Source organism: Chelonoidis abingdonii, chromosome 23, assembly GCF_003597395.2.
Source record: "Chelonoidis abingdonii isolate Lonesome George chromosome 23, CheloAbing_2.0, whole genome shotgun sequence".
Taxonomy (NCBI): domain Eukaryota; kingdom Metazoa; phylum Chordata; order Testudines; family Testudinidae; genus Chelonoidis; species Chelonoidis abingdonii.
In genome coordinates, this window is record NC_133791.1 from 10,208,244 (window position 1) to 10,217,533 (window position 9,290).

Consider the following 9,290-nt stretch of genomic DNA (forward strand, 5'->3'; position numbering starts at 1 on the left):
TCCTTTGTTGGGCACCCATGCTAACAGGATGGGAATATAATGGGAAAAGCTGTGACCGTGAGCAGTGACAGTACAGAGAGCCCCCAGAGAGCTAATCAAGCATCCGCTAACAAGGAGCGGGAAACAGAATCTGCTTTTAAGCTGTAAAGGAAGCAGGGCCCAGAGGTGCGTGGCAAAGAAAGAGCATAGAAGAGGTGGCATAACAGACAGAAATGTTGTGGGGAGTGGGTAAGATCAGGTGTGGGGAGATATCCTGAGCCACACTTTATAGATCTCAGCCGGTCTCTTTCAGTCCCCCATTTCCTGGACACAGGCAAAAGACCACATTTCCTGGAACCTTTTGTTCAGTTCCTTTCCTTCTGAACAGGTCCACCAGCCAAGCGGCTGAAGGGTCATTCACTTCTTTTCATGCAAGCAAATTATCCTTTGTGCGGAGAGAGGGCCTCACGACTAAGTTCCTTACGCAGCCTTTTTAAAGTCAGGGGCTGTGTCTTTGCTGCTTCTATAGCAAGACAAGGTAGCCACCTGTAAACTCTTAGTGAAGACAAGGCACAGGTAAATTTCACTTCAGTGCCGTTAGAGGACCCAGGGTTGACCCCACCTAGCTACATCAAGGTGAAAATTACAGAACCTCATCTCTATTAGGATTTTACAAACAAGTTAGCTAAGGTTATCTCGCTGCAAGAACAGGCCTTTTTTGGCAGCAAACGCATAGCCAGTATTTCTCCCATGGTCACAGTAATTGTGATGTGCTGGGAGGCTGCATCTTGTGGTCAGAAGAGGGAGCTAAGAACCAGGGCTTTTGGGTTTGATTCCCACAACAACCACTAGCTTGTGTCTGTGTGTAAATCACTTACCCACCCTGGTCCTCAGTTTGCCCATCTGTAAAATGGGGATAATACCACCAACAGTCAAGATGCGCTGGGAAACATAATTAGCAGCTGACAAAGCCCTTTGAAATTGTGGAATGAAAGGTGGTATTTAAAAGCAAGATATGCTGACTGCAGTGGCCTGAAATGAGAGCTGTGGCTAGTGGGTCTCTATCAGAGAGCTTGGGTTGCAGTCAGCTTATGCAAGTACTTCTTTGATCCCGGTATGTGTCCACTTTGCTTTCCTCTCCTCCCTGTGGGCAAGCAACAACAGAGGGAAAGATTGCCCTTAAAATGAATGAATTCATAAAACGATAAAAAAAAATCCTGCTAGCCCCACTCCCTAGTTCTGCCACGCAGGGACAGAGCCAGTGATAGCCAATTGGGGGCCCTAAACAGGAATATTTCTCGCCCCACACACACTAAAACAGGCAAGTTCTTATAATAAAAAGCAAATGGGGCGGGGGTCTTGAGCTGCTCAGGGCACTAAGCAATTGCCTAGTTTGCTAATACTTAACACCAGCTCTGAGCAGAGATTTCCCTTTGTCTGATGCCAATTTATGCCTGGAGCGAGGCATGTGTGTTTGTGCCCCTCTGTGTATAGGAATGAATAGTGTTGGCAAGAAGCTGCAGTTAACAAATTTTCTTCAAAGAGCAACAGCTCCAGTCACAATGCTCCTGCCTCCATAAGAGAGCAGAGCTGGGTGTGACTTGCAGGAGATCCCTACCTACGGCCACTAGAGGGCATGGCGACTCAATGCAAACAGTGTCATGGCTCAGATTTCTGTGGGATGCTTGAAGTGGCACATAGAGATCTTCTGGCTGAGAAGGTTCATGCCAGATCTTCAGTCTCGGCTCAGACAGTCTGAGCAGAAACAGCATCTAAAACAAGCTCTGCTTGTCAAGAGAGAGGGTGGCCCTGTGTTTAGGGCACTGGGCTAGCACGCAGGAGACCTAGGTGCAAATCTTGGCTCTACCACAGTTACGGCAGGTTCTTGGGCCTCACTTAGCTGACCCTGTGCCTCATCTGTGCAAGAGAGAGAACATTTCCTTTGTCGCGTTAGGCTGTAAGCTCTCGGAGGCAGGAGTTGCCTCACCTGGTGTCCCTACAGGGCCTAGCCCAATGCACTGGGGCATCTAGGCAGTCCTGGAGTAGAAACAACATGCTGGGATACTGAGGGACCAGGACCTGAAGCAGGGGTGTAGAGTTATGAAAACTCTTTTCCACCCTCCCCCCCGGGGACATTGCTCCTTCCGGTGCCACCTCAGCTTTGCTGAGCTCTGCTCCTGCCCTTTGTCTCCTAACCCGTTCCCAGCTTCACAGCCTCTTTTACCACCACCTCCTACTCTCTGAACAGCCTCCTAGCACCACCACCAACCTCTCCCCCCACGCTAATCATTCCAGCATAACCACTCACCCCACTCTACATACTCTATGCTCCACACGCCACCCTCGTGCCTTCAGCATGAGAGCTTCATGGGGCAGCCTGGGCAGGCCAGGATCTGAGCAGCCGCATTCACGCTTCACAGCTGCCCCATGACAAGCAAGACATCCCCTGCTTGAGTGGTTCTCAAACATCGCTGCATTGCAACCCTCTTCTGACAACAAAAATTACTACATGACCCCAGGAGGGGGAACTGAAGCCTGACCCTGCCAGAGTCCTGCCACCCTGGCCTGAGCAAGAGGAGCCAAAGCCAAGGGGTCAGCCCCGACCGGGGACCTGTACCCTGAGCCCCACCAGCCAGGGCTGAAGCTGAAGCCTGAGCCCCTCACCCATGGCTGAAGCCCTGGGGCTTTGGCCCCACGCAGGGGGGCTCAGGCTTCAGTTCCAGGCCTCAGCCAGTCTAATATCAGCCCTGGCAACCCTATTAAAACAGAGTCCTGACCCACTTTGGGGTCCCAACCCCCAGTTTCAGAACCGCTGCCCTACTTCATCAAGCCAAATGGCTGGGTGGGGCTTTCGAAGTTAAATCCCAGGAGAGGATTTCAGAGTCTGCTCAGCAAGGTGCGCCCAGCGCAGAAAGAATCAGGTGCAGAGGCTGGGAAGGGCTCCTCTTTGCCATTTCAGGTTTGTTTTCAAAATTATAGGCACTCAAAATCCTGTCCTTCCCCCTCCCCAAATGAAAAAGCCACCAGAGGCTCTTTGGTCACATTTCTTCCATGTAGTTTAAATCCTGATCTATAAATAGGGTGACCATACATCCTGTTTTGGCCAGGACAGTTCCTTCGCCAGCCCCAGCCTCAGCCCTGGGTGGGGGCAGGCAGGGTTTGGGGGAGCAGCAATAGCAGATAGAGCTATACCCGTGTTGCAGCAGGAAGCACATTATTTGGGTGTAAATCTCTGCTATCCCTACTGCATACATAAACCCAAATTAGCCCCCCTCTTGCCACTTGTGCCACATCTGTGGCATCCCAGCACCATCACAGTTCAGTGCCAAACAGAGAAGTAGAATGAATGGGACAGATGTTTGGTGCTGGGCAGGCTACTGTTCAGGTGAAACCTCCCTTTAGATTGACATTGTTCTGTTAAAAAAAATAAATAAATAAACCAACCCAGATAATAACTTCACTCTTCGGGGTATGTGTCAGCGGCTTGCATCCTGATGAGGTTCAATGTTTGTTTTGCTAACAGACTATTCCAGGTTCAGTTGCCAGGGTTTAAACCGGTTTCAAGTACAAACATCCATGTTAAAAAGAGGTTATTTAGCTTGCAAAGGGGAGCACTTGGAAGTTAGGAAATGCCAGACTGTCTCTTGCCCCAGCACTCTTAATTCTGCCCCCTTGTCCATCCATCCTGTGCACCGAATGAGCCAAGGTTTGTGGGATCCAGTAATTAGAGATTGTAGCATAATACATACACCAACGGGCTCTGAATTAGGGTTCAGAGGCAACTATCAAGCTGACCTTTGAGTGCTTTACTTGGCCACCTACGATGTTCTTTTAACACAGATTTTTGTGGGTAATTTTCTAGTTTAAAACAAAAAGAAGAAAAAAAAAGGTAAAAATAAATGACATCACAGGCACCTTGAACTACCACCCCTCTCTCTCTTCCCCCACCCCCTGCAATCTCCAACTGGGTTTGAATCCCAAACCTTCCAGTGCAGATGGATAGTACGTGGGCTGCTGGACAGACTTCATTAGCTGACAGCAAGAGAAGGCTGTTTTCCTACCGATGGGCTAACGGAGCCAAGCAGTGATCCAAGCAGGAGTGAAGGGAAGTCCAGCCAGGTCTCTCTCCCCACATTTATATGATCACAACTGAACACACTGGTCCAGATCTGCTCGTGCAAGTCAAATTGGTGTAGCTCCACAGCTAGTGCTTTGCCAACTGACAGCAGCTGAGGAGACTGCTGTCCTAGGAGAGCAACCAGGCTTTTTATTTTTAGTTGTTTTTTAATCTTATTAAAAGAACTGAGACACACAACTGGAGGCCCGGAGAAGGCCAGGATGAAATGGTGACCTTTAGCACACATTCAGAAATACAGGAGGGAGGTAATGTAGCCAAGAGAAGATGGAGCATCTAAGAGACATAGCAAAGTGTCTAAGAATGTCAAATAATGCAAGTGACAAAGTTGAGCAGCAACTCATTTTCAGCAGAACCCACCACAACTTACAAGCCTGTCACTTTCAGGTCTCAAAGTAGGGTACGGGGGTATAAAGGCTCCCTCCCAGGAGCCTGTTGCGCACTCGTGACTGTGTACCAGTCCAACAAAAAATTCAGCACGAATCCAACCACTCAGCCTAAAATGTGCATAGGAGAGAGCCTGGGAGGAGTGTCCTTGGATTTGGGGTACATGCAGACAGCAGAGCACCCACAAGTTCAGCCATCCCTGCCTAGAACCGGCGCTGGGTCCTCTATCCTATGTAGGCTTTCTACGTCCTGTGGCAGCATTGGGGGATCAGTACGCCCACCAGGTGAAGTGGTCAGCAGCCCAGCTTACCGTCACAAACTGCACAACTGACAGTTCAACCTGCCAGGTGCAGGTTCGGACTATCAACAAGCTGCCTAGATCGCAGGCCTCCTACAGGGAGGGCTGAGCAAGCAAAGCCAGCATAGCCAGACTTCTGGCCTAAACATTGGCACACAACCAACCCCACATATGGGGCTGGGATTGGGGGGGGCGGGCACACCCCCACCCCCACTCTACATGGTCCCCACCCCAGGCCCCAGCAGGGACAGGCAACCCTGTCACACGATCAGCAGGGAAACGGGCAGTCGCTGCCTCGCCTCCTGGCAGCACTAGACCAAAGTTTTGTTTGCCCAGGTTACTTCCTACCGGCTCCTGCTGGCGCTGCTCCGTCCTCACCAAACCTCTCAGCCTCATGGTCATGCAGCCCTTCCTCCTGTCCCCTGGCATGGTGGATTGCCTTTTCTCCCCGCTGCCAGTCACCCACTCAGCTGAGGGCTCAGCTCCCTGAGAGGGACATCAACCTCCTTCCCGGTCCAGCCCCAATTGAGCTGCAAGGCCCTGCACTTGTACTTCCTACCCCGCCTCTGCACTTCCTGCCGAGGGGCAGGGTGGGGTTAGCTGCACCCACCAGTTAACCCCCTCAGTAGTGGAGGGAAGCTACTTTTGCATGGCTCAACCACTTTATTGGCACAATGACAGCCTCGAGTGGACCTTTCGCTCACATGCCCCACAGTTCATTGCATGTGGTGGCTCACCAAGCTTAGTAGAGCTTAGTTTGGCCTCTACCTCCTTCTGGAAAGGTTATGAGCATCCCAGGGCAGGGGACAGATACATGAGCACGCACAGTGCTTTGCAAAAGAAGCCTGAAAGCAGCCTACCGTCATGTCCGGCTGTAGCCAGTACTCAATACTCACAGTCCCAAGCACTGAATGGAAAATAAAGGACAAGAGGTCTTAACATGACTCCCTATGTTCGTTATGCTAAAGAGCTCACCAACCCCTTTTACTCATATTACCAGCTTTCCTCTTTGACAGGCAGGAAGAAAAATCCTTTGATAGGATTTGTGTGTAATTAGCTGGTTTATTCATTTAACAGGGCTTAATTCAGAGATCAGTAATGTGTGAAAAGGGCACAGGGTTTCAAATCTACAGAGCGCAACCAGCTTAAGCCAATATCTGGTAAAAGGACAAATCTGAAAGAGGAGGTATTTACCATGCAGTGGGCTCGGGCTGGTAAATTCAGTATTTATAGTAAAGCCCCTCTTAAGAAAGGGCTGTCAGAGGAAATAAACCTATTAAGCAGAAATCATTTCTGACTGTCCCACAAAGCAGCGAGGCTTTCACTGTACAAGCTCCTGTGTTTTTGCAGGGACATATATTCCTCAGCCAGGTACACATCCAAATTCTTCCACAACAGCACTGAGGAGTTTAGGGTTTGCCAGAAGCCAGGGCTGAAGCTGGGATCTGAACCTGCCCCAAGTCCAGGTGGATACAGGTCCATGTTCCAAGACAAACATGCCATGTTGGAAATTCCAGTTCTTGGATTCAAACTCACTCACAGGCCAAGGTAGTTTGGATCCAGTATTCAGTGTGGCTGTTTCCCTACCTACAATTGCTACCAGAAGATAAAGGCTACAGCTGACCGCGGCACTGGAGTTCATCCACATTTAAAAACTCAGCTGCCTGGGCACAATCCCTTAGGATTTCTGCTTCTAGTTCCCTGCCCTCAATGGCTTTAGTTACACCAAAGTTGCCAGAAATGTACTTGCTGCCCATGTAAGAGTAAATTCGGGCACTAGGAGCTCTGTGGCCTACTCACATATTACACAAGGTCCAGTTTTTCCAAAACTCCTCTGTATGGTTAACATAATAGTGAGAACATTTTATTTAATGAATACCTGTAATGAAAGAAAAAGGAACATAAAATTTCTCCTCAAGACTAGATCCCTTCAGATCTGTGTCAGTACTACATAGATCTAACATCTCCCAAAAGCTTACAAGCATCTGTTTGCTTCTGCTCTGTTTAGGACAATGCTAACTTGGGCTTCCTCTGGTGGCCGAACAAGACTTTCTCCTCTTCATTAACAGTCTTGTCCCACTTCTCTCAGCCACTCCACCTCTTTCTTTTCCTAAATAATCTCTGCTTTCTCAAGACAACTCCAGCTCGTGCTTCGCCAAGTCTTTTTCACATACTTGCTTTCCTTCCAGACTTAGGGTGACTAGGTGTTGCAACATCTTGAATGCATGACCCAGGGGAGTGCAAAGGAAAAGAACCCTCTTACAACTGGTTTAACATTAAAAACCACATTTCTGCCACTAAAAATAGAACAACTGCTCTTGGGGTCTTGTGTGGACAGATCCTTTCATTCCTTCTCTTCGCCCCTGTATGGCCTTATGTCAGGGGGCAAATCTGCTGCAAAGCAAGGCTCTTGCCAATCTACTCACACAGCTGGCCCTGACAGAAGCTGTTAGATTGACTCTGCTACTGGATTGGTTGCAGAAGTCAGCAAGCTGATACTCAACCTCAGGAGCAGTCCAGTAGCCACTTGCTGTATTCCTAGCCCGCAGCTTTGGGCTTGGTCCTAGTCTCTACCCCCAGCTTCTTGACTGCTGGCTCAGACCCTTCGCTCTAACTTCTGCCTATGACTCCAGTTAACACTCTGTCTAAGGCTTCTGACATTCCGCTACGACCCTTAGCTTTGGTCCTGAGCCTGAATCATTAGGTTTCAGAGCTAATTGGTACGCTGAAGTCTTGCTCCAACCACTAGGGAAGGCTGCCCAGCACTTAGCTGCTGACACACTAACGCAATTTGAGCTTTCTATACACTGCTTTTGTCAGGATCCCAGGACCTGCATTTGCTTCTGAGGAAACTATCTCCAGGTGGCACCAGGACTTTTCTGCCTGTGCAGTGGAGTTAATTCAGCCTTCTTTGTGTTTTCTGCTCTGACATTCTGGAACTAGCAACTGTGAGGCTGGAAGCCAGCAATGGAGAACTGAACTGAGACACACAAGACAAAAGAGTTTATATGAAAAATATTTAGGTAGAGAGTAATGGAGGGTTTCAGCTGTAATGAATCAAGTCTCACCACATACTTGGGTGAAGATAATTAGAATTAACAGATGGGGAAACTGAGGCATAGAGCATTTAAATAGCTTCAACAAATTCATTGCTGCAGATTAGTCTGGATGAGACTAGATGCATGCATGGCTGCAGCCAGGCATATTTGTCACTTACAGGTTATATGGGGGTAATGCTAATATTCTGGCTCTTAAAAATTTGATTTCGTAAGGCTACTGCTGAAACAGACTTTTTCCTACAATGAAGAGATTCTTAACCATCCAGCTTTTTAGGTAAGCGTTTATTTTAAAATAAAGCTGCATCTGTTTAAATGGTGTCATTCCTATCATATGTGGCTAATTTAAAGGTCTTAAACACACCTGGATCTTAAGATGCAGATCAGGTAATTGTTTAAAAACCCACTTGCAGCAGCAGTACACCACACTGTTCACAAGGGGGCATTGTCACTCTCGGCAAGGGTAAAGAGTTTTCAGTAATAGGTATTTTAATGTGCTGAAATTGGAAGACTAGTAAAACAGTCATTAAAGAGAATTGGTAAGAAGGAGATTTATCTCCCCTCTGCAAGCCAGCCATTAAGAAAAATAAAAATTGCTCAGAGCAATCCTCCCTCTCCTTCCTGTACCACCTGGTGTGTTTTTGAAGTCTGCTGGGAGATTGAATATTTGTTAAATCCTGCTAGGAGGGCAATGCGCAGAATCCAGCTACAGAGGAATAAAGCATCTAGTTTTTACTTGCTAAACCTGGGAAGAAGGAAACCAAATCCTTTTTTCGCCCAGCAATAAACGTCCTGCCAGGAAGATAAAGCAGACGGACATTTCGCTAATACTGCCATCATGTCTTCTCAGTGTCAAGGCGGCCAAGTCACCCTGTGCAGAAAACTACAGGGGCTTGGGAGTTTAAACAAATATTTGCCAAACACTCTGGCTTGCAAGAGCATGAGAAACTACATGGATTGGTGGGAAGGGAGCCCTCTGAGTTAGGGAAGTAATGCCTTGCATCAGTGCTAGGAGACATTGGAGAAAAGGACAAGCAACTGCTATTACATGGCTAGTCCTGAAAGGTGATCCTTATAGTTTCAAAAATTTATCAAACCAGCTGAAGGAAGGTGGCAGATGAAGATTTATGGCCACATTACCAGGGGCCATTCAGGACTATACAAGTTAGATGCACCGGACCAAAGCTGCATCTGTGTTTCTGCTTAAAGCTCACTCGGCTTTCTCCAATCCCCTACACCCAAAGCACCCAAAGGTGAAACGAAATACAGAGGCACTGAAGAGGCTTAGCCAGATGAAGCCTTATTGACCTTTGGGTATGTAAGCAGTTTGCACTGAATGCTGAAAGTAAACAAGTGATTGTAATTCTTATATCAGTTTTCAGGGATGGGAGAGCAATACATGCACAGTGAGAGGAGGTGGCAGAAAAAAAAAAAA